Here is a 25348-nt window from a genome sequence, read left to right as displayed (position 1 = left end):
TCTAGAGAGGCCTTGGGGGAGTGGTTGATGTGGCTTGGGCTTTAAAGCCTGAGTGGGACTTACAGGTGGAACTGACTTTGCAGTATGGAAAGGGAACTGATACTCAGATTTACCAGGGCTTCAAACCAGTTCAGTTTGAACCTCTGCCGAGAATTTTTATTTCTACCCCCAGATATACTGAATCAGAATCTACATTTTAACAAGATCCCCAAGTGATTCTTAAGTATAACTTCCTGGGAACTTGTTAGAAATACAGGTTCTCAGCAGGGGTTCAAACCAGTTCAGATCCCTGCTACTTGCCCCTCTGTGTGTCAGGTACCCATGCTGGGCAGTTGGTAAGTATTGTCTCATTGAATCCTCAGCCATGAGCCAGGTGCATTTAGCCCACTACCTTTAACTTCAGCCCCTCTAAAGATATGAAAAGAATACCCAGGGTTGGGTTTTTATATGGAGTTGCGCCAGCTGGAGACTTTGGTGCACTCCCACCCTCTGCTGCTTCTTCTCCCTCAGTTCTTTCTTTCTGTGATCCAGAGGATTGGTTGGGTTCTTGGATTTGTCTGGAGGGCCTGTTACTCTAGTGCTCTAGCACTTTTTGTCGGTTGGGCCTGACAAGTGAGTACCTGTTAAGCTCAGACTGCATGAGCTAGACCATAGGAGAGAGGAGCTCTGAGAACAGGAGCTGTTGAATTCCAGCACTGCTTAGGAAGCCCATATGGTCTCCTGTTATGTGGTCCCATAGTAAAAGAGTAACTGGGTCCTTTTCTATCCTCTTCATGGGTGCCCATATGATCTTCTTGAAACAGTGATCTGATCATGTTATAACATTGAATAATCTCTGCTCAGAAACTTTGGGGTCTTCATTGCCCAGTATACAGAGTTTGGATTCATCAGCCTCGTAGACACATCTCCCCATGATCTGATCACAAACCTCTTTCCTGCCCTGTGTCCCTTTGTTTTTCAAGCCTGCACCCTGTGCCCCAGTCAAAATGAAACAAGTCTTTGTTCCTCAAACACACCCTGCATGTTCCTGTTCCAGCCTTTTTGGAGTTCCCTCCTCCTGCTCCTATGTGACCTGCCTGGTGAAGCTTCTCTGATTCCCATGCTGGATTAGTTGCTACCTTTCCATCTTCTGTAGCAGAAGCTGAACCTCGATCACAGAGCGTGGGGCCTGTTACCCCATATGTACTCTGAGTGCATTGATGGCATGGACCATACCTGTAGCATCTCTCCCCTGCCTGGAACATAGTCAGCGTCTGCAGCGTTTATTCAATGGGTCAGTGACATTTTTCATTTACTAACTTTGATCCTTGTTTTATGAGCTGGCCAGGTTTAGAGTGGGGCTTTGTGTTTCTCCTTTTTTCTATCTAAGGAGGGCCCTAGTTTAGATTAATGATATCCTGTTTACAGGCAAGAGAGTGCAGGAATTCTGCAGAAGACAGGATTCCTCTTTGCTGACATTATATTCAGGCTTCTGTCTTGCCTTTCGGTGAGTTTTATTGGGGTGGGCGAGAGAAGTGGTGCTCTGTTCAGAGACTATCACTGGTGTGATATAGTTCACCCAGGGGAAAGCTCACAGGTGGTTTACTAATCAATTGTTTTGCCCTTGGCCTTGGGAAACAGTGGTGCCTCCCATCTGGAGACCAGCAGCTAAGCATTCACATTTTTCCTTGCCAACAGCCTCAGCACATGGAACAGAAAGCTCTTTGTTGATCATAAACACATACATTGTTGAAGGTGGAACCATCTGATTCTACCACTTTCATTTTACAGGTGGGGAAAAGCCCAGAGAGGGGAAAGGACTTGATCAAGATTGCACAAGTTGTAGAGATAGCACTACAAGTGACACGTTCTGACTGTTTTTCCCAGTCTATTACATTGCTGATATCATTGTTGTTGTTGATCAGTGCCATTGAGTCGGTTTTGACTCATAGCGACCCTACGCACAACAGAACGAAACAGTGCCTGGTCCTGCGCCATCCTCATAATTGTTGCTGTGCTTGAGCCCATCGTTGCAGCCGCTGTGTCAGTCCATCTCATTGAGGGTCTTCCTCTTTTTCGCAGACCCTCCACCAAGCATGATGTCCTTCTCTAGGGACTGATGCCACCTGATGACATGTCCAAAGTATGTGACACGTGGTCTCGCCATACATGCTTCTAAGGAGCATTCTGGTTGTACTTCTTCCAAGACAGATTTGTTCGTTCTTTTGGCAGTCCATGTACATTCGGTATTCTTCACCAACTCACAATTAAAAGGCATCAATTCTTCTTCTGTCTTCTTTATTCATTTTCCAGCTTTCATATGCATATGAGACAATTGAAAACACCATGGCTTGGGTCAGGCACACTTAGGCTTCAAGGTGACATCTTTGCTTTTCAACACTTTAAAGAGTTCTATTGCAGCAGATTTACGCAATACAATGTATCTTTTGATTTCTTGACTGCTGCTTCCATGGGTGTTCATTGTGAATCCAAGTGAAATGAAATCCTTGACAACCTCAGTCTTCTCTCCATTTGTCATGATGTTGCTTATTGGTCCAGTTGTGAGGATTTTTGTTTTCTCTATGTTGAGGTGTAATCCATACTGAAGGCTCTGGTCCTTGATTTTCATCAGTAAGTGCTTCAAGTCCTCTTCACTTTCAGCAAGCAAGGTTCTGTCATCTGCATAACGCAGGTTGTTAATGAGTCTTCCACCAATCCTTATGCCCCGTTCTTCTTCATATAGTCCAGCTTCTCGGATTATTTGCTCAGCATACAGATTGAATAGGTATGGTGAAAGGATAAAACCCTGACTCACACCTTTCCTGACTTTAAACCACACAGCATCCCCTTGTTCTGTTCGAACTACTCTCTCGATATATGTACACATTCCTCATGAGCACAATAAAGTGTTCCAGAATTCCCATCTTCCACAGTGTTACCCATAATTTGTTATGATCCACACAGTCAAATGTCTTTGCATAGTCAATAAAACACAGGAACACCTTTCTGATATTCTCTGCTTTCAGCCAGGATCCATCTGACATCAGCAATAATATCCCTGGTTCCTCATCTTCTAAATCCAGCTTGAATTTCTGGCAATTCCCTGTCCATATACTGCTGCAGCCACTTTTAAATGATATTCAGCAAAAGTTTGCTTGCATGTGATATTAATGATATTGTTTGATAATTTCCACATTCAGCTGGATCACCTTTCTTGGAAATAGGCATAAATATGGATCTTTTCCAGTCGGTTGGCCAGGTAGCTGTCTTCCAAATTTCTTGGCATAGACCAGTGAGCACTTCCAGCGCTGCATCCATTTATTGAAACATCTCAATTGGTATTCCACCAATTCCCAGAGCCTTGTTTTTTGCAGCTCGAACTTCTTCCTTAGAAACCATCGGTTCCTGATCGTATATTGCCTCCTGAAAAGGTTGAATGTCGACCAATTCTTTTTGATATGGTGACTCTGTATATTCTTTCCATCTTCTTTTGATGCTTCCTGCATCATTTAATATTTTCCTCATAGAATCCTTCAGCATTGCAACTTGAGGCTTGAATTCTTTCTTCAGCTCTTTCAGCTTGAGAAATGCTGAGTGCATTTTTCCATTTTGGTTTTCTATCTCCAGGTCTTCGCACATGTCATCGTAATACTTTACTTTGTCTTTTCAAGCCACCATTTGAAATCTTCTGTCCAGCTCTTTTACTTCATCATTCTTTCCTTTTGGTTTAGCTACTGAACATTCAAGAGCAAGTTTCAGAGTCTCTTCTGTCATCCATTTAGGTCTTTTCTATTACATTCTTAATGTTATATCTAACATTTATTGAGTGATTACTATGTGCTGGACACTGTTTTGTTGCAGTGAAAATATATGCAACAAAACGCATACCAGTTCAACAATTTCTACATGTTATTCAATGACATTGATTACATTTTTCAAGTTGTGCAACCATTCTCACTATCTTTTCCCAAATTATTCTACACCGTTAATATAAACTCAACACCCCCTTAGCTGGAAACCCTGGTTGCATAGTGATTAAGTGCTACAGCTGTTAACGAAGAGATTGACAATTTGAATCCACCATGCGCTCCTTGGAAACTCTATGGGACAGTTCCACTCTGTCCTATAGGGTCACTACGAGTCAGAATTGACTTGATGGCACTGGGTTTGTTTTTTTTTTCTTCTTCTTCTTCTTCCCACCCCTGGTAACCACTGTCTTAGTTATCTCATACTGCTATAACAGAAATACCGCAAGTGGATGGCTTTAACAGAGATAAATTTTATTTCTTCACAGTAAAGTAGGTTAAAAGTCCAAATTCAGGGCGTCAGCACGAGGGGAAGGCTTTTTTTCTCTATAGGCTTTCTCATCGATCTTGCCCTGGACTAGGAGCTTCTCCAAGTAGGGACCCAAGATCCAAAGGATGCACTCTGCTCCTGGCACAGCTTTCCTGGTGGTATGAGATCCCTCTTCTCTGCTCACTTCCCTTTCCTTTTTATCTCTTGAGAGATAAAAGGAGGTGCAGGCCACACCCCAGGGAAACTCCCTTTACATTGGATCAGGGTTGTGACCTGGGTAAGGGTGTTACAATCCCACCCTAATCCCCTCTTACATAAAACTACAATCATAAAATGGAGGACAACCATACAATACTGGGAATCATGGCCTAACCAAGTTGACACGTTATTTTGGGGGGATACAATTCAATCCATGACAACGACTAATAATTTTTTTTTGTTTCTGTATGCTTGTTTATTTTATGTAAGTGGGAATTATACAGTGTTTTTCCTTTTACACTGACTTATTTTGCTCAGCATAATGTTTTTAGGGTTCATCCATGTTGTGGCATGCATCAGGACTTCATTTCTCTTTATGGCTGAGTAATATTCCATTGTATATACCCCATTTTGTTTATCCATGCATCTGTTGATGGAAATTTTGGTTGTTTCCACCTTTTGGCTATTGTGAAAAGTGCTGCAGTGAAAATTGGTGTACAGATTTCGGGGTATATACCTAGGATTGGGATTACTGGGCCATATGGTATGAGAACCGCCCAACTGTTTTCCACCAGACACTGTTTTAAGTGCTTTATATGTATCATCTCAAAACTCTATTTTATAGACATGAAAACTGAGACAGAGAGAAATTATTCAGATTTATTTTCTAATTCCACACACAGGTTTTTACTATAGCTTTAATGACAGTCATCTCCTCACCAGTGGTGGAACAGTTCCTTAAAAAAGCTTGCTCCTAGATCACTCTCTTCATGAGCAAGAGATGTCCTCTCAGCAATGTCTCACTGCATGCTGGAGAGATACCCCAAGAGGAGTCCAGGATATTGAAAATAGGTGAAGGAATGCAGAAGGCAACATGAATAACTAGTGGATCTTAGTTTAGGAGTCTTAATAAACCTCAAAAATTGTATGTATATCAAGTCAGGCAGTAAATACATGGTTTTAGAATAAACTCAGTCCAGAATCTTTCTGTAAAGATTCCCAGTCAAGAGTGGAAAGATTCAATTCAGTAAATATTCATTGAGCTCTTGCTGTGTACTGGTATTGAGGAGTATACACTGAGGAAAACAACACATTTCCTGCCCTCCTGTAAGTAATTGTCTTCTTAGAGCCTTCTCCCTGCAGTGTGGTTGGGAAAATAGGTAAGTACATAAATAACTGAAATCAGACTGACTAAGGTAAATGTAGTAAGGAATATAAACACAGTGGGAGTTTGGGAAAAGGAGAAATCAATCCCCACTCGACTAAAGGGGGTCTAGAGGAGAATTCCTGAAGGTAGAGAATTTATGCTGGGCCTTGGAGGAAGTTCATTCTTGGGAGAAGGAACAGCTTGAGCAATGGTGGCAATGCACAGGGGTGTATGGGGGTGGGGGTGGAGTTGGTGAGGAGGAGAGATAAACGGAAGTGGTGGATTGTGGTCAAAATGAAAAGAGAGGAGCGGGGAGAAGAATACCATTTATCAAGTGCCTGCTTTGTTTTGTGGCTTGCAGTATGCTAGGTGCTTTACACACTATAGTTTATTTAATCTTCACAATCCTTTAATATACGGATAGTTATCCCTTAGTTTAAGAAGCCTTGGTGGGTCAATGGTTAAGCGCTCAACTGCTAACCGAAAGGTCAGCGGTTCAAACCTACCAGTGGCTCCATGGGAGAAAAGACCTGGTAATCTGTTCCTGTAAAAATTATGGCCTAGGAAATCCTATGAGGCAGTTCAACTCTGTCATGTAGGGTCGCTATGAGTTGGAATCAACTCAGTGGCACAGAACAACAATCCCTTAGTATAAAGACGAAGAAACCAGATCTCAGAAAGACTATGGTGACTTGTTCAGGGTCATGCAGCTAGTAAGTGACAGAGCATAGTTCAAAGCTAGTAGAACCAGATTCAAAGGCCCATATTTGTTCCATTATGCAGCAGGGCTCCAAATTCCATGACTACGGCTGTGCTTACTCTGGCTGCAAGATGGAGGCTAGACTAGAGCAGAGAATGGGGACATCAATGAGGAGGCTATTGGAATAGTTCAGTTCAGGCTTAAACTGTGAACCATTGGTCTAATGTGGAAGCTGCCGGGTCTCGGTCTGCTTGATTGGTTTGATATGTGAGCTTTTTTGCAGCTCCTGCAGTACCATAAATCAGTATATTACCATCTTTAGCTAGTAGAATCTTAGAACCAGTTTACAGAGGCCGTTGGCACGCTTGTATTTCAGGCACAGGTTCTGATGGTAGATTGGCAGTTCATTGCTAAGTGTCTGCCTGGGGGGGTAGCTCCTTTGGCAGATACTGTCCCTTTGTTCTCATACCCTCATTCAACAAGAATCTATAATGGAGGAAGGAGCACTACACTTGGAGTCAAAAGGCTGGGATTCAAGTCCCAGTTCTGTTCATCATCATGTGTGAGTCCTCAATTGTAGCTGCTTTTCCTGTAATATAAGGGGGTATTTTGGTTCACTTCTGAGGTCTCTTCCTTGTTAATGTTGTATATTACTTTGTTCTTCTTGACCTGGGACAGTATAAGGAAGTGGCCAAGGCTGTAAACCTGGATTCAGAGAAACTAGGGTTTAAATTCTAGCCCTCTCATCCTTCTTACAGAGAAGCAGCAGTTAAGTTTATAGACTCTAGAGTTGGACTGCCTGAGTTTGAGTCCTGGCTTTGCCATTTGCTAGCTGTGTGACTTGGGCAAGTTATAGCACTTCCCCAAGTCTCAGTTTTGTCATCTGTAAATGGAGATATGAATATTACCTATCTCATAGGATTGTTATGGAGCCTGCCTGGTGGAAATGGTTAAGTGCTCGATCACCAACCAAAAACTGGTAGTCTGAATCCATCCAGAGGCACCTCAGAAGAAAGGCCTGGCAATCTACTTCCAAAAGATCACAGCCATTGAAAACCCTGTGGAGCTCAGTTGTACTCTGAAACACATGGAATCAACATGAGTCAGAATAACTCGATGGCACCTGGGTTTGTTTTTGGTTTAGAGTTGTTATGAGGACTGAGATAACATGTTAAATACTTGGCACAGTGCCTGGCACATAGTAGGTGCTCAGTGAATATTAGCTTTAATAGTAGTAATATTAACAATGAATATTAATGCCCAGTTAGGTATCATTTTGACAGAAAGTACATTTACGAGGGCTGTTTCCCCCACTGTTTTATTCTGATGCCCTTTCCTCTCTCTCTTTCCATTGCCCTACAGGGAAACTTTAAAATACCAGGTTCTTCCTTCACAGGGTTGTGAAGCATGATGTGACAGAAAGTGCATGTAGGAAAAGGGCTAAGAAAAAGTTAGTGACTCATTAAAAAACTTACCTGACTTGGGATCTCACCCACCTCTGGTAACCAGCAGTGAACAGGAACAGAACAGTGTATCTTATTCCCCTTTGCGCAGCCATTGACAAAAGTGCTAAGCAAAACTCCTCCAATCCGCTTGCCACAAAGTACAATAGCAGTATCTCTGGAAAAGTGGTGCCTGATTGGGTTCTTCTTTCTCCCCAGCTTAAGCCCCTCTGGCCTAAATTTAAGTCATTTCTTCTTGTTCCATTTTTCGTGAATGTGGAAAAGTTTCTTCTGATTATAAAAGGAGGATGAATCAAGATTTTCTCAGGAGAACCTTTTGTGTACTTAAAGCCAGAATCGAGTTAGGCCTTGTCTTCTCTTCCCCAGGCTAAAACAGCCTTAGTTTCTTTTACCTCATTCTTAAAACTTATTTTCCATTGCTTAGATCACATTCGTCATGCTTCTTTGCTTTCTCTTCAGTTTTGGAACCAAACCCACTGCCTTTGAGTTGATTCCAACTCATAGCGACCCTATGGGACAGAGCTCAGAACTTCCCCATAGGGCTTCTACAGCTGTAAATCTTTATGGAACAGACTGCCACATCTTTCTCCTGCGGAGCAGGTGGTGGGTTCCAACTGCCAACCTTTTGGTTAGAGCTGAGTGCTTTAACCAGTGCACCACCAGGGCTTCTTAGACTGTGCTCAGTCATCTTTTAAGTTTAAGGGAACTAAAGCAGTTTAAGGGAAGAATAACTTCAGGTGTTTTCATTCATTCAGTAAAGATTTACTGAGTGTTTACTCCTATGCCAGGCCCTGTGCTAAGTGTTGGGGACTTAGAGATGAATCAGCCTTCGTCTCCGCCTTGTCCTTAGCTCACAGTCTAGGGGCAGACGTGCAGTAAGATGTTATTGGTGCTGTGATAGAATTGTGCACAAGTGTGGAAAGCTGGAAATTGTTTAGGGTGATCGGTAGAAGAGGTCCACTTTAGCTGGACTGCCGGTTCAGGCTTCAGTACAGGAGTGGTAAGACATAATGCAGGTGTCTGGGCCCTGAGCGACAGGGGGTTGGTTATTCCAGAAGCAGTGGACACCCATTAGAGGTTTGGGAGCAAGGAAGTAACAGGCTATATCTGGCTTTTTGGACCAAGGATAGAGATTCCACAAGCCTTAGTCTAGTCTGTCCAACTGATGCTTCTCTGTCTTAAAAGTAATGTGGTGGATCCCTTGTTTTGGATACTTAGTTTTTTTGCTCTAAGACTTCTGTAGATGGTCTAGTTATTGAGCTCTGGAGAAATCTCATTCTTCATACGTCAGGGAATTTATGAGGAATTGAGAAAGAATTAGGGGGCCTGGCAGGGCCAGCCTATATAAGACCCAGCTGCAGGCCAGTCAGTGTAGGTTTGGTCTGGCCACATTCACCCTCCCCCAGCCCTATGCCAGGAAGAGGTTCAGGGATAAGAGAGAGCTCCAGGCTCCTCTGCGTGTTTGGTAAGGAATGCTAAGTGGGTTTTGGCAGTGTGAGACAGGAGTTCTTGCTGAGCAGGAGAAGTGGCACAATGAATTTGGGATGGTGCTAGAAGTAATCAGCCCTACCAGACACTTAGAATCCTGGGCCTCTGAATTCTTCCTCTCTGTACTTTGCTATCAGCTTTTTCCCTCCTGCTACCATTGTCCTTTGCTGAGTGGCCGGGCTGCTTTCAGAGCCACAGCTGATCTACAAGATGATCCACAAGCTAATAGCTACCATTTATTGAGTGCCTACCATATGCCAGGTACTGTGCCATGAGCTTTATATACATTATCTCATTTAGTTCTCACAGCAACCCTGTAATGTAGATGTCACCGCCCCTGTTTTATAGATGACACGGAAGCACAGAGAGGTTAAATATTATGTCCTAGGCCACCTCACTAGTAGATGGTAGGGCCAGGATCTGAATCTAGGCCTTAATAGCTTAAGAGGTCATGTGCATTCTACTTCCTCAGCATTCGAATGACTCTAAACAACAGAGTAGTACTCCATAAAACAAAAGTACAAAAGGTTTTCTGTGGTTTTTTATGATAGGTCAGTGGTTGGCAAACTATGGCCAATGGACCATACCCAGTTTGCCATCTGTTTTTTTATAGGGCCTATAAGCTAAGAGCAAACCCTGGTGGCGTAATGGTTAATAGCTATGGCTGCTAATCAAAGAGTCAGCAGTTCGAATCCATCAGGCACTCCTTGGAAACTCTATGGGGCAGGCAGTTCTATTCTGTCCTATAGGGTCGCTATGAGTCGGAATCGACTTGATGGCAACAGCTTTTTTTTTTGGTTATAAACTAAGAATGCTTTTTACATTTTTAAATGGTTAGGGGGAAAAAACCAAAAGATTAATATTTCATAACACATGAAAATTATATGAAACTCAGGTTCACTATCCATAAATAAAGCTTTATTGGAATATAGCAACCATCATTTGTTTACCTCTTATCTGTGGCTGCTTTCTGTCAACAAAGGCAGAAATGAGTAATTGTGACAGACTGTATGACATGCAAAGCCTAAAATATTTACTGTCTGGCTCTTTACAGAAAAAAATTTGCATGCCCTTACTATGGGAAACAAGAAGGGACCAAATGGAATTTAAACCTATGGAAAGACTAAAGGCAAAAAGCTCAAAGGGTCCAAGCTGTCCATGGAAGTATGGTGGCAGTAAGGAAAGGGATGTACCCTGAGCTTTCATGGGTCCTAGAGATAGTTCCATTAGGCCACAGAGATTTGTTTGGTAATGAAAATCACAGTAGGAAGGTCTAGTCTGTGCCAGGTGCTAAATTAGATGTTGGAAGTACAGATATGAAAAATATACGTTTCTGCCTTTGAGGAGCTTATGACCTAATGGGAGAACCACATAGACACGTGAATAGCGAGCTCTACGTGTTTGTAAAAATGGTGTCAGGGCATCGGACCTTCTTGTCTAAGTTCAGGAGGGGAAGGAACAAGAATCACCATCAGCATCAGCTCGTGGCTGATTCCTGGGAGGTAGAGGTCAAACATATCTCCACCCTCCAACATTTTTACCAGTCCGACACCAACTACCCCTACAGGGCACTCTACTTCTTTGATGGGTTTGATACTTTGTTGCAATGGCCACACAGAACTCAGAGTTATGGAGTTTATCAGGGATGTAACAGGTGACAGTTCAGAATCAGGAACCACTCAGGATACAGTTCTTCAATCCAGACAGCCTCTTCTCAGCCATGCCCATGGGCAGGCCTCTCTTTGGCCCTTGGCCCCTCAGCCTGTCCTTTGCCCTGCTGGGGCAAGTGTTACAAAGCTCTTTAGCTCCATCCATAAGTGCGCAGGGGCATCCCCCTCCGTCAGGAAGCCTCCTACTCAAAGGCAGTCAGCTTTCTCACTTGGTGGGTTGGCATGCCCACTGTAGCTGCCTAGCTCTGTGGGCCAGGAAGCCCACCGCGCCATCTTGCGTCAGTCTCCTGGTTCTGCTGCTGCCCCTTCCCTGCTGCTGCTTCTCGCTATCTTTTGCTATCTATGGTGTACAGCTCTCTCTCTCTCTCTCTGTCTCCTGGGTATAGGAGGTTCTCAGCACATGGACCCCAGGTCCAAAGGACGTGCTTCACTCCCATCTCTTCTTCTCGGTGGTAGTGAGGTCTCCTATTTCTGCCCCTGGGATGGCTCATCTTAAGCCTAGCGGGGTGGCAGAACTGACTGTCTTGGTCATCTAGTACTGCTACAACGAATACCACAAGTGGATGGCTTTAACAAAGAGAAGTTTATTCTCTCACAGTCTAGTAGGTTACAAGTCCAAATTCAGGGTGTCAGCTCCAGGGGAAGGCTTTCTCTCTCTGTCAGCTCTGGAGGAAGATTCCTTGTCATCAGTCTTCCCCTGGTTGAGGAGCTCCTCAGGCACAGGGAACCCAGGTCCAAAGGACGCACTCTGCTCCTAGTGCTGCTTTCTTGGTGGTTTGAGGTCCCCAACCCTCTGCTTGCTTCTGCTTTTATCTCTGAGAGATAAAAGGTGGTGCAGACCACACCCCAGGAAAACTCCCTTTACATTGGATAAGGGAGGTGACCTGGGTAAGGGTGGCGTTACAATCCCACCCTAATCCTTTTAACATAAAATTACAATCACAAAATGGAGGACAACCACACAACACTGGGAATCATGGCCTAACCAAATTGATACACACATTTTTTGAGGGACGTAATTCAATCCATGACACTGACCAATCCCCTCATTAGGGTTCCGTATACCTTTTTTGCATGGTTCTACCCCTACAAGGGTGCCATGCACCCTATTTGCATTATTAGCAAGCTGCCCAATCCTCTCGGTGGGCCACAAGCATCTTATTTGCATAGTTACACCCAATCATTTGGTGGACTTATAAGACCATGGCAAGAAAGTCCATGTAAAGGTGACCCATCACACCAAAGTGTTATAAATAGTGATGTACTGTGGGGTGGAGTAAATGCTGAGTGAAGTAGAAAAAAGAGTTGGGGGCTACTTTGCATGGGGAGCAATTTGCAATAAGCCTTGAAGGATAAATTGGAGTTATTATGCAAGAAACTACGTCCCAGATTGAGGGAACAGCGTGGTAACACCTGGCAGTGTGAGCATGTGGAGTTTATGAGGATGGCAGATGAAAGGATGTTAGAGATGACAGATTCTGTGACTGGGCAACTGGCAGGATGATGTAATCTGATAGAGAAGAAGAGAAATCAGAAGGAAAGAGGCAGTGGGTGAGGGCTGGGGGCAAGTCCAGTTTCAGAAATGTGATTTGAGGTAATGGTGAAACACATCTGACCTCCAGTTAGAAAGCCTTTTTAGAAATTTTGGCACAATGGTCCAGAATTCAGATTTAAGCTGCCTATTCAGGGCTTTTCCACTGGGAAAAGGGGAAGTACATATTTATTTCATAGAGAAGAAGTTGACAAAGCAACTTTGACATGTGATAGCTGGAGCCAAGGGATTAAAATAGCACACAGAAAATGAAGTCACCAGATTGAAAACTAGCAATAGTTATGCATTTGGCATAAAGCCCTGTTCCAATTCATGCAACTCACTGCTCTCAGCATCTACTTTATCTTTCTGGTTTTATTACTTCTTGCCTGTGAAACTTGGACCTGGCCACTAGTAGATGGAGCCAGAGCTCATTCATGTCTAAAAAACGTGGGCAGCAGAGAGGTTTCAGCTTTTGCCTTCTGCATGAGAGTCTCAAAGCGGACAGAGGTGTCCATCTCTGTCATTCAGGGCCAGTTTTGTCTTTTTGAGTCTGAAATTCCACAGTGGGAGCAGAATCTCAAAACTTTTACTCAAACTCTTGTTAAGTGATTTGAAACTTTAAAAATGCTCAAATGTCTGATTTGAAAGACTCGGGAAATCTGTGATTACCTTGCGTATATGTGCTTACTGGTGTAACACACAGGTTTGGGGAACACTTAAGTTGATATTTATCCTCTCTGGTCCTCTAAGAGAAGTCAGCATTTTTGTATCCTTTCTATTTCTACTTTTTGAAGAATACGCTGCCAGATATGATGAAGCAGAGGCAGATGAAAAACAGAAGAATATCTGCTACATACAGAGACCATTGAAACACTTCTGTAGCTGGAAGACACCAACCCCCGACAGAAGCATTATTTCATTTGGAATTTCAAGTTTATAGAACATTCATTTCCCAGAAGTTCAACGAACCTATAGGTAAGATTGGATGTACATTTTACTTTTCCTTTTAGATTGCTTCAAGTTGAAATTGACATATTTCCAGAGGAATGGAAGGGTCAGAGGTTGTTTAAGCAGGTCAAGGTTTTCAATATTTAGTTGGGCAGCTAGCATTAGCTGGGCTGCTTGGTGTGCCTAAAACAGTTGTATAGCAGGGAGGGAGGAGTACATTTCTATCAGAATAAAATTGCAGAGAGGGTCATAAGGAAAACCAGGTAGTAAGTAAAAGTATTTAATTACTTTTAATTACAAAGGTAAAACAACAACATTATAACAAAACAAAATATGACAAAAGTTTAGAAAGTAAAATCCTCGCACATGCCCAATCTCACTCTCCAGTGTAACCATTGTTAATAATTTGGAATATATCTCTTCAGGGTTTTGTTTTGTTTTTTTAACTTATATATATGACACATATGATAACATTTTGAAGTGTTCTGTGTTGCACATAACCTGAGATTTAGTCATGTCTGACAGGTTATAAATAATGTGCCATTTGTAGATTTGAGTCAGATGAGGGCTGGGTGAGAGTTGTTTTAACCTAATCTATGAGTCTGCACACTCCTTTGCTTCTGTTTATCACTCTTTGTCATCTGTAGCTTCCCAGTGGCACTGCTGTCTTCTCCTGCTTCCCATCCCCGAACCAGTTTTCCTTCCTTAATCCACCTCTTCTTTGATGGCAGTACTATTCTTATGGCCACCTGACTTTAGTTAATAAGCACGTACTTCATAGTGAGGTCTCCTTCTTTGCCTGGCCACATACTAGGCAGTAGAGTTTGAGAGAAGTTAGATACTGTCCCTTCTTTCAAGAAGGGTAGTAGTCTGTTTTCTCTACCATCTCTAGTCGTTTGGCAGGACTAGGACCAGTTCTGCCTCTGTGGCTCCATTCCCTTACTCTGACACCTCTCTCCTCTTTCTTTTCCTTCCTATCCCTGCTATCCTGCCTCAGTTATATGCCTTCCTTGCCTTCCTCCAGGCTCTTGCAGCAGCTTCACTCAGCCCTTTAGTCTCTCACCAGCCTCCAGCTTGTTCTGCACATCACAGCCAGATGGATGGCCCTAAACCATAGCCCCAGTCATCACAATGCCTCCCTACTGCCTATAGCAGTGGTTCACAGTGTGGGCTGCAGACTTGGGGAGCGGGGGTCCCTGAAGCCCTTTCAGGGGATCTGCAAGGTCAAAAGTATTTTCATTACAGTATTAAGATGTTGTTTGTTGTTACAAAGCAACGGTGGGCAAGTCAAGGCAGTGTCACCGAGCTGTACTAGTAGTCATTGTATTCTTCACTACAGTATATTCACCATTTTTTTTTAAATATACCATTTTCACTTAAGAATGTCCTTGATGAAGCTGTAAAAATTATTTGATTAAATCTCAGCCCTTCAGCACATATCTTTTTACTATTCTGTGTGACAAAATGGAAGTGCTCATAAAACATGCTGCATCCAAAGTACAGTGGTTATCTCAGGAAAAGTACTTGTGTCATTGTTTGAATTGTGAACTGAACTAGCTGCCGTTTTCATTTTTAAATAAAGAATGACTGATGGATAAACCATGGTTATTCATTCTTGAGTATTTAGCAGACATTTTCTTGAAAATGAAGGATATAAACCTATTGTACCAAGGGACACAAATGACAGCTGTCGTTGCCAATGATAAAAATTTGAGCTTTCAAGCAAAAATTAGAATTTTGAAAAATTTGTATCTGCCACTGTGAGCATGACAGCTTCCCAATACTTAAAGATTTTTCTGGTGAGATAGGTGGTTATATTAATGAATGTGATTTTTCAATATTTTTAATGAATTGTGCCAACATTTAGAAGATATCCACAATTAATTTTTCCAATATTTTCCATGTATCAATGCATTGTATTACAAAACTGTGCACAAGAAAAAGACCCATTCAAAGTACAAGATAGACCAATGGATTTTAATGTAACAGAGTATGCAGAGTTCATTGACATAGTTCCAGATTCCTTGCTGCAGACTTTTAAGATATTACCACTTGTTGAGTTTCGGTGTAGTATCAAAGAAGAATACCCACAGTTATCTGAAAAGGCTGTTAAAATATTCTTCTCTTCCCTACTACATATCTGTGTTATCCAGATTCTTCATATACTTCAACCAAAACAACCTATTTTGGCAGATTGAATTCAGAAACAAATATGAGAATCCAACTGTCCTCTATTAAGCCAGATAATTAGGGATTTGCAAAAATATAAAACAGTGCTATTTTTTGTTTTGTTTTGGAAAATAGTTATTTTTTATAAAAATATTGTTTACCTTAACGTGTAATGAGTTTATTGTTATTTTTAAGAAAGTTGATAAATACAAATTTAAGAATTTCTCTTTTGATTTTTAACAGTAAGTATTGATGAATATAACCCACATTTAAAAAAAAAATTCATTCACCTATGGTCAGCTGATCTTTGACAAAGGACAAAAGTTAATTAAATGGGGAAAAGACAGTATTTTCAACAAATAGTACTGGCGAAACTGAATGCCCATCTGTAGAAAAATGAAACAGGACCCATACCTCACACCATATACAAAAACTAACTCAAAATGGATCAAAGACCTGGATATAAAACCTAAAATGATAAAGATCATGGAAGAAAAAACAGGGACAATGCTAAGAGCCCTAATACATGGCATAGATACAATATAAATCATAACTAGTAATACAAAAACACCAGAAGAGAAACTAGATAACTTGGAGCTCCTAAAAATTAAACACTTAAGCTCATCAAAAGCCTTCACCAAAAGAGTAAAAAGAAAACCTGCGGACTGGGAAAAAAATTTTGGACTACGACATATCCAGCAAAGGTCTAATCTCTAAAATCTATAGAAAACTTCAACACCTCAACAACAAAAAGACAAATAATCAAATTAAAAAATGGGCAAAGAATATGAACAGAAACCTCACCAAAGAAAACATTCAGGCAGCTGACAAGCACATGAGGAAATCCTCTAGATCCTTAGCCATTAGAGAAATGCAAATCAAAACCTCAATGAGATACCATCTCATCCCAACGTTATTAGCACTAAAAAACAGAAAATAACATGTTGGAGAGGTTGTGGGGAGATTGGAACTCTTACGCACTGCTGGTGGGAATGTAAAATGGTACATCCACTATGGAAAATGATATGGTGCCTCCTTAAAAAGCTAGAAATAGAAATACCATATGATCCAGCAATCCCACTCCTAGGAATATATCCTAGAGAACTAAGAGCCGTCACACTAATAGACATATGCACACCCATGTTCACTGCAGCATTATTCACAATAGAAAAAGATGAAAACAACCTAAATGCCCATCAATAGATGAATGGGTAAACAAATTATGGTACATACACAATGGAATACCACGAAACAATAAAGAACAATGATGAATTCTTGAAACATCTCATGACTTGGATGAATCTGGAGGGCATTATGCTAGGTAAAATAAGTCAGTCACAAAAGGACAAATACTGTACGAGACCACTATTATAAAAACCAAAGAAAAGGCTTACACACACACACACACACACAAAATCTTTAATGGTAAGAAGGAAGGGGAGGTGAGGAGAGGAAATCACTAACTAGATAATAGACAAGTGTTAACTTTGGTGAAGGGAAAGGCAATACACAATACAGGGGAGGTCAGCACAGTTTGACCAAGGCGAAGCCATAGAAGCTTCCTAGACACATCTAAACACCTTGAGGGACCAAGTTGCTGGGGTTGAGGGCTGGGGACCATAGTCTCAGGAGGCATCTAGGTTAACTGGCATAATTGTTCATAAAGAAAAAGTCCTACATCCTACTTTGGTGAGTAGCATCTGGGGTCTTAAAAGCTTGTGAGTGGCCAGCTAAAATACATCTGTTGATCCTATCTTGTTTGGAGCAGAGAAGAATGAAGAAAACCAAAGACACAAGGAAAATAAAAGTCCAAAGGACTAATGGACCACATGAACCACAGCCTCTACTAGCCTGAGCCCAGAAGAACTGAATGGTGCCCGGCTACTACCACGAACCACTCTGACAGGGATCACAACAGAGGATCCCAGACAGAGCAGAAGAAAAATGAAGAACAAAATTCCAATTCACAAAAAAAGGCCAGACTTACTGGTCTGACAGTGACTGGAGGAGCCCCTAAGACTATGGCCCTGGACACCCTTCAAAGTCAGAACTGAAGCCACTCCTGAAGTCTACCTTTCAGCCAAAAATTAGACAGGTCTATTTTTTTTTATATAAAATAGAGTGTTGACACATTGGGAGGATTGGAACCAATGTCACAAAACAATTTGTGTATAAATTTTCAAATGAGAAACTAATATGTACTGTAAACTTCTACCTAAAACATAATAAATTTAAAAAATAAAAGAATTTGCCCCATGTACAACAGTATTAAGGGGTTCTAGTGGTTCACTGGCTAAGCACTCAGCTGCTAACCAAAAGATCAGCAGTTCAAACCCACCAGCCTCTCTGCAGGAGAAGGATGTGGCAGTCTGCTTGTGTAAAGATTATAGCTTTGTAAACCCTGGGGGCCAGTTCTGCTCTGTTACATGGGGTTGTTATGAGTCAAAAGTGACTGGACAGCAATGGGTCAGCGGGGTTCCAACAATATCATCAAGTTTATAGACCCTGGTACAAAAGTTTTAGGATTAGAGAGTGTAAAATGGCAGGACTTTTTTTTTACAAAATATATTTTTAAATAAATCCTTCCTCCTTTTTCTTCCAGATAAGATTCATGAAATTTTTTTTTAAAAAGTTTCTTTGGGTTCTTGGTAATTTTTAAGAGTGTAGGAATCCTGGGACCAAGAAGTTTGAGACCAATGGTATATAGGATGATATCCTGGCATTTAAGCCCTCATTCCCGAATGTTAATTCATTCCTTTACAGGTATTCAGTGAGTGCCTACTTTGTGTCAGGCTCTGTGCTAGCAAAGTGCTGGGAATTTAGACATGAAGGTGATGTAATTCCCTTCCTTAATGAATCTAATGAAGGAAAGAAACATAATCGGATAATCATAAGTGTTAGAATATGCACAAGATATGGGAACACAGAGGCGGAAAGAACTAACCCAATTGGACTTGAGGGGGAAGGTAGTCAAAGAAGACTTCCCAACGCAGATGAAGCCTGGTCTGAAAATTAGAGGTAACGATGTGGTGTTTGAAGAGAACTATGAGAGGAACCAAGTTTCTGAAGTATTATGTAATAGGCACAGGAGTGTTGGTTGTTGAGGCTGGAAGCAGAAAGGCGTTAGAATGCCTTGTAAATTGCATTAATGAGCTTGAGTGACCTGACCTCAGCCAGCTTTTTCAGGTATGTGTACTATACTCCTTATGCTAATCTAATCCTTTACTCTTGCTTGCTATTTAGCATACACTTACTTTTCCCCCCTCCAGGACCTTTCTTTTGTCGTTCCTTTCGTTTTTCGTCCAAAATTCCTTCTCCACATTTCCGCCTGGGAAAATCCTATCCAGTTCAGGGCCACCTCTTTTATGACGCTTTCCAAGATTTTTGAACTAAAAAGGATCTCTCCTTTCTCTGAGCTTCATAAACTTTATGCTCCTTTTAGGACAGTTATCACCCTACTTTGTGTGTACTTACATCAGCCTCCATACTAGACTGTAAGCTTTTTGAAGGTGGGCGTGCGTCTCATTCATCTTCCTTTAACTCCTCCTGAATTTTATGACCACCTATCAGCAATTATATTTCATGTTCCCAGGATATTTCTTGAAAAGTTATCTCCTGGATAAGGAGTTGAGTTTCCTCCATGTTCATCAGTTATCTCAGCCTAAATCTCTCTCCCTGGTTGTGAGCACATGTTTGGGGAAGGAATGAGCATATATTCTTATGTATAGTGTGTTGCTAATCAATCTGGAGCCCCTATTAATGAGAAGTTTCTTACCACACTAGCCTCTCATTAATTGGAAAAGGAGGTTTCCAAAGTCTTGGTTATTTTGCTTTGCGATCCACAGTAAACTGAAGCCAGGATCTCAGCTGCTTTGGCCCAGTGATGCCCTGAGTGCCCTGAACATCCCAACATTGATTCTGACTCCGTCCTCACTTGACGGATTTTCTTTCCTTCTCTGGGTACAGCCCAACTTGCCCGTGGCATCCTTGGTGGAGACTGGGAACAGAACCATCTCTCCTAGCCCATCACTTTGCTGCCCCAAGATCATCAGAATCTTGAAGTTTTGTCATAAGGCTCCTCTTGGCCAGTTAGAGGGGCTTTTGGTCCCATCTAGAGTAGAGAATCCCCCCAGTCCTGCCTATGCAGTTGTCAGTATGGCCAAGATGACCCAAGAAGTGGGGCCCAAAATAAGTACTGTGATTGGTCCCCAATTCCCAAGTGAGTTTCTTCAGTTTGGGCCAGGACCCTCAGAGTCAGAAGCCCATTCTGCAACTCCCTGGAACAGTTATTGGAGCAGCAAGCTTCTTTCCCCTGGTTGCTTGCTCTAAAGTGTGGCCTGGGGCCTGCTGAGCCATGCCAGCAAACTCCAGTAATGTTGCCTCATTGCACCTTCTCTCTTTGACTTCAAGATTTAAGGATATTCTGTCTGTGTTTTTCATATTGCTGTTTTGAATGGTTTGAGGATCCAGTATGCATCCTTCAAAAAGTTAAGAGGTGATGGCCCTTTCTTCATTTGGAGACAGGTTCCCCCTGCATACAGAGAAATATGTTTTTAGCTAAATGGGTTTTCAGGACACTATCACTCCAGGCATGGTTTTAGTGGCAACTCCTTAGACTGTGATCTGATTTTCAACTGGACAGGACCAAAAACTTGATTTGAGTAGTGTGTCCCTCAGGGAGACTGACCAGTGTGCAACCCCAATGCCAGCTTATTAATTTATCATAGAAATGGATGGGCTTAAGAAATAGGAGCAGTTTTTTTCCTTCATTTAAAAAAATTTTTCTTTAACTTTTATGCATGTTTGAAATTTTTCATGATAAACTATAGAGAGTAGTATAATGAATTCCCATGTATCTATCACCCAGATTGAACAATTATCAATTTTATGAGGACCAATCTTCTGTATGGACATTTTTTCCTAAGCCAGGGGTAGGGGACATGATAGAGGCCCCCCGGAGATACAGTGACGGTTGTGAAGGCTGCTTGTGAGCTCAGAATCAGAGTAGAGGGAGAAGATGAGCCTGAAGTCTAGACCCTTTGCCTCCTTGAAACTTACTATCCCAGCCTACGCTTTTGGGGTCTGTTGTGAATCACCATCCTGCTAGCATCCTAGCCAGCCTCAGGCTTCAAGTTTTCACTATAGTTGTGTGAGACACTGCAGTCTTCCTAACGCTGCCCAGCCTTACCGCACAAGGACTCGTGGGAAAAACCTGTGAAAAACTTCAGTCCCTTGGCATGACATTTACAGACAGATTGCCCTTTGGGCGAACTGATTTCACAAGTGTCTCCTTTCATCCATCATGTGTTAAATTTGACTATCTTCTGTTTGACAGTACCCTTTTCCTGACCTTGTCTCCTTGCCTCCCACATAGTAATGATACCATCAGAAACCAAATCAGCCAACAAATGAGTCAGGCAGAATAATGTAGCCTTATACTTTGATACCAGAACTGCCATGAAATAATGTGGTTGGACTTTGGTTTGTAGCTTATCTTTCATAAGATGGCAAAACAGAAACTACAAGTCTATCTCAGAGCAAGAAGAAGAGACTTCTGATAAATTAGAGTTTAGATTAATATAATAATGACAGTGTGGTAGTAATGCCCTTGTATTTATATCAGCTACAGCAGTATTGCCCAGCCTTTTTGACATCATAGCATATATAGGAAGTGATACTGTTCAGCACACTTGAGTGAACAGTGAGCCCAGGAACTAGAGGGCTGATGAGGGGATCAATATCTCATTCACAGCACATCAGCAGGGAAGCTCTGTGCTAAGGTTTCTAAATAAAAACATTCTTAGTGGTACGTGGCTGATTTTTACTGGCTACCCCCTTCTGCCTTTCACCATTAATGTTTAAATATAGTGGAATGGTTGAATCCTAAACCAGACTTAAATCCTAGCTTTGCCATTTACTAGCCCATGTGACTGTAGACAAATCACTTCATCTCTTTGTATCTCAGTTTCTTCATTTGTAAAATGTAGATAATAATTATACCTACCTCATAGAGTTGTAAAGAATAAAGAAGTTAGTGTACGTAAAAAGTAGTATTTTTGAAGTGCTTAGGACATTTCCTAGCATATAGCAAGGGCCATATAAATTTGTGTATACTATAACTGCTCCAGAGGCCTCTTCTCCTTCCCCCTCCTCATTTCTTTGACCTGATCTCCTCCCTCAGAAGTAAAGGCCCCACTTCTTTTCATTCCCTCAGTGTCCTTTCATTTTCTCAGCTCTGCATTTGTTTTGGGGCTGAGGAGACACTGAATTGGTAATTATAAACATCGGTTTGCTCTCGTTGATATTCCTTCCCTAGAAAGCTCTTGTGGCTGAGGGAAAATAACTTACAAGTTAGGAAGAAGAGAGGAGTGAGTCATAGACCCTGAAAAAAACTCAAGTGGTTGGGAGGAATATGAGCTAAGCTTGCAGAGCTGCGTTAGCCAGCAAAGTCATGTTGTTAGAGGGAAGGCTTATCTTTGTTATCATGTACAAGATGTCAGAGCTGGCAAGTTCTCTGTAGCCTCTATCAAATATAGATCTGGTGACTTTGGGGACAATGTGGTTCATAATACTTTATGGAGAAAAGGAACAGTTCTTTAAGAAGGTGGCCTTGGACCCACCTTGGTGGGAGAACAGTAGATGGGTGCTCGAAGTCGGCCCCTCCTCATCTGCTCTGTGAGTTCTCCAGGTCCCTCTCCCCATGCAGGAGCCAGATTGATTCTTGGATCTCTATCCTTAACACCTACTACACTTCTAGTACAATCAATACTTGTTAACTAGCAGGTTTTGCAAAGAAAGAGCATGTATCCCTGCCCTTATTTTAATGGAGAAAACAGGATAAACATATGCCTAGGAACAGAAACATTGATTATTACTGAGGATGATAACGATACTATGATGACGAGACTCTACTTATGATCTGCCCCTGCCTACCCCTTCAGCAGATTTGTCATCACTGCCCCACACAGACTCTGTGCTCCAGCCAGCCCAAACGATTTGCAATGACACTAACTGGCCATACTGCCTCTCCTTCAGGCCTTAGCACTTGCTCTTCCTCTGTCTGGGACATTCCCCAGCCCTCACCCTGGCCGGCTCCTACTCCTCCTTCAGGTGTCAGTGTAGGTGTCCCTTTCTCTAGTTACCAACTGGGTTAGATGCCACTTTTCCACACCACAACAGCTGGTACTACCCTGTCATGGCACTTGTCCTCCAGTGTTGAAGTTGTCTTACATGTCAGTAGATTTAAATTCCACAGGGGCAGACACTGTGTCTTCTCTTGTATTCTCACTGTCTCACACTGGTCAATTAGTATGTGCCCAGTAAATAGTTATTTGTTGAATGAATATGTCAGCAGTGCTTTCATGTCTAGTTTCTTATTTGCTCCTCACAATAGGAGCAAATGTGACATGGAAAGTCTAGCCCTTACTTTTTCTTTTTAATTGTGGTAAGTATATAGGTAACAGAGCATTTGCCATTTCTACAATCTTCACATGCAGAGTTCAGTGACATTAGTTATGTTCGTCATGTTGTTCAGCCATCACCATTAACCGTTCCCGAATTTTCCCATCACTCTTAACAGAAGCTCAGTGTTCCCTAAGTGTTGTATCTTCCTTTCTCTCTCCCTCTTACTCACCCCTGATAACCACTGATCAATTTTGGTCTCTATTCATTTGCTAGGCCTTACGCTTATTCTCATTTTATCTTTAAAGAAACTGATACTCAGAGAAGCTAAGCAACTTGGCCAAAGTTCATATAGGGGTGGAGAGCCAGGATTTAAACTTGAATTTATCAGGCTCAAATGTTCAGTGTATTTTTTGGTTTTGTTTTCACAAAGCATTGCCTTTTAGGAGCGCTAGTGGCACAGTGTTTAAGCACACAGCTGCTAACCAAAAGGTTGGTGGTTCGAATCCACCAGCCACTCCACGGAAGAAAGATGTGGCATTCTGCTTCCATAAAGATTACAGCCTTGGAAACCCTATGGGACAGTTCTGCTCTCTCCCTACAGGATCACTATGAGTCGGAATCAACTCAACGGCTTTGGGTTAATTGCCTTTTAAAAATAGGATTTAGAAAAAGATAAAAACAAAAACAGTATTTATTATTTTTCATGATCATAAAAATAATAAATTTCATTGTATACAATTTGGAGAATACTGAAAAATATAAAGAAGAAACTAAAATCACCCATTACACACAGAAAACTACTATAGATTAGAAATAGCCTGGACTTGAAAGGGCAGCATTGAGTTTGAATCGCAGTCAAACCAGTAACTAGATGTTTGACATTTGGTAGGCTATTTAACCTCTGAGCCTCAGTTTCCTCACATGAAATATGGCAAAAATATTCACCTTATGGGATTATTGCAAGAATTAGAGATAATGTATGTAAAATACCTAACTACATTGCCTAGCCCATAGTAGACACTCTTGAAAATTATAGCAGTATTAACGTTTTTGTGTATGTCCTTCCAATCTTCCTACTGTGTGTGTGTTCATGTGCACACGCATAAGTTTTTTGAATCATATTCATGTTAAGTACATTATGGTGCCCTCACAGTAAACCTGTGAGAGGGCAGGGCAGGTATTATCTTAAAACTTATAGATTAGGAAACTGAGACACTAAGAGACAAAGTAACTTGGCCTTGGTGATGTGTCTGGTAATATCTGAGTAGGACTTTGACCTTAGTCTCCAGATTCCAAGCCCAGTGTGCTCTCTATCAGCAGTCCTCTACAGCTCCTCCTCCACCTGTAGACACATGTGGGCTGCTGAGTGCTGAGCTGCTGAGCGCAGCCCAAGAGGGAGGCAAGGGCTGGAAGCAGCGGAAGTGCTGGGAGCCTCCAGAGAAGTTGGAGTCTGTCTGAAAGCTTAGAAGAAGTGTTCATTTCCTTCTGTGGAACAACAGACACGTGGCCTAGTCCTGTAGCCAGAGCCAGGCTCCTGGGCAGAAAGTTAGGGGTCTTTTAGGCCCTACAGCTTTTTTTGAGAGGGAGTTTGTCAGGGACTTCGTAGAACTGAAGTCTCTGCATTGTCTGCTTTACTCTGCATTGTCTGCAGGGCAAAGGTGTACCCACATGTCTTTCAGTGTGTGCACTAGGCACTTAAAGGCTGGTGTGACATGCAGTGTACCTAACACTTCATATGTGCTTCGTTTTGTATAATTTTCATCTCAGTGCACATCTTCTGGTGGCTGATATGTGTCTAACATCATGCCACAACTTGTGGGAGAGACAGAGGTGAACAGGGGACAGCCTGACCTTTAGGAACACTGGGGAGAGCTCAAGGCCAAATAAAATCAGTGCTTCTGATAGGTCTTGGGAGCAGAGGATGGAGCACTAGCCCTGGTTCTGCACAGTAATACCATATAGTTGCTTAAAGCCTAACTGGTTTCCAAAGTGTTTGCACAAACCTTGACTCATTTAGAGTTATCAGGGACCTTCAAAGGGGAGGGGACTTTTGAGCTGGGTTTTGATGGCTGAGAAGAATTCCTAGGCCCAGGGAAGTGGGTGGGCCAAGGTCCAGCTTGATTGTGGGACCTTGCACCCTGAGGAAGCATTTATCAAATGATTGCATGCATAAATGAATTAAGGTGCCGCAGACCCTACAAGTGGACTATGATGGGATAGTGTGTGTGGACAGGCTCCAGATGGGGAACTGTCAACCCCTGGGTAAGATTTTGACACCTTGCCCGCATCACTCCCTGCCTTCCATTGTAAACAGGAAAGTCAAAGCATGTTTCTTTCCTTCACTGTCTTCCT

The 25348-nt window shown here is 42.0% G+C and overlaps 1 protein-coding gene across 7 annotated transcripts in view; it reads left to right on the top strand.

The window, feature by feature from the left end:
- MKNK1 (MAPK interacting serine/threonine kinase 1) overlaps positions 1-25348 on the top strand; it is a 55491-nt gene that overhangs the window by 1102 nt on the left and 29041 nt on the right. For 5 of the 7 annotated variants that reach the window (XM_049879196.1, XM_049879190.1, XM_049879191.1 and 2 more), the window contains one exon: positions 13270-13450. The gene's annotated coding sequence lies outside the window, so the exon portion shown is untranslated. Of the gene's footprint in view, positions 1-1036; positions 1274-13269; positions 13451-25348 lie in introns of all 7 variants that reach the window. The other 2 variants (XM_049879192.1, XM_049879193.1) reach the window with 1 other exon arrangement.

Source organism: Elephas maximus, chromosome 3, assembly GCF_024166365.1.
Source record: "Elephas maximus indicus isolate mEleMax1 chromosome 3, mEleMax1 primary haplotype, whole genome shotgun sequence".
Classification (NCBI taxonomy): domain Eukaryota; kingdom Metazoa; phylum Chordata; class Mammalia; order Proboscidea; family Elephantidae; genus Elephas; species Elephas maximus.
The sequence above is the reverse complement of the archived record's forward strand: the minus strand, read 5'-3'. Positions and strand labels throughout refer to the sequence as shown.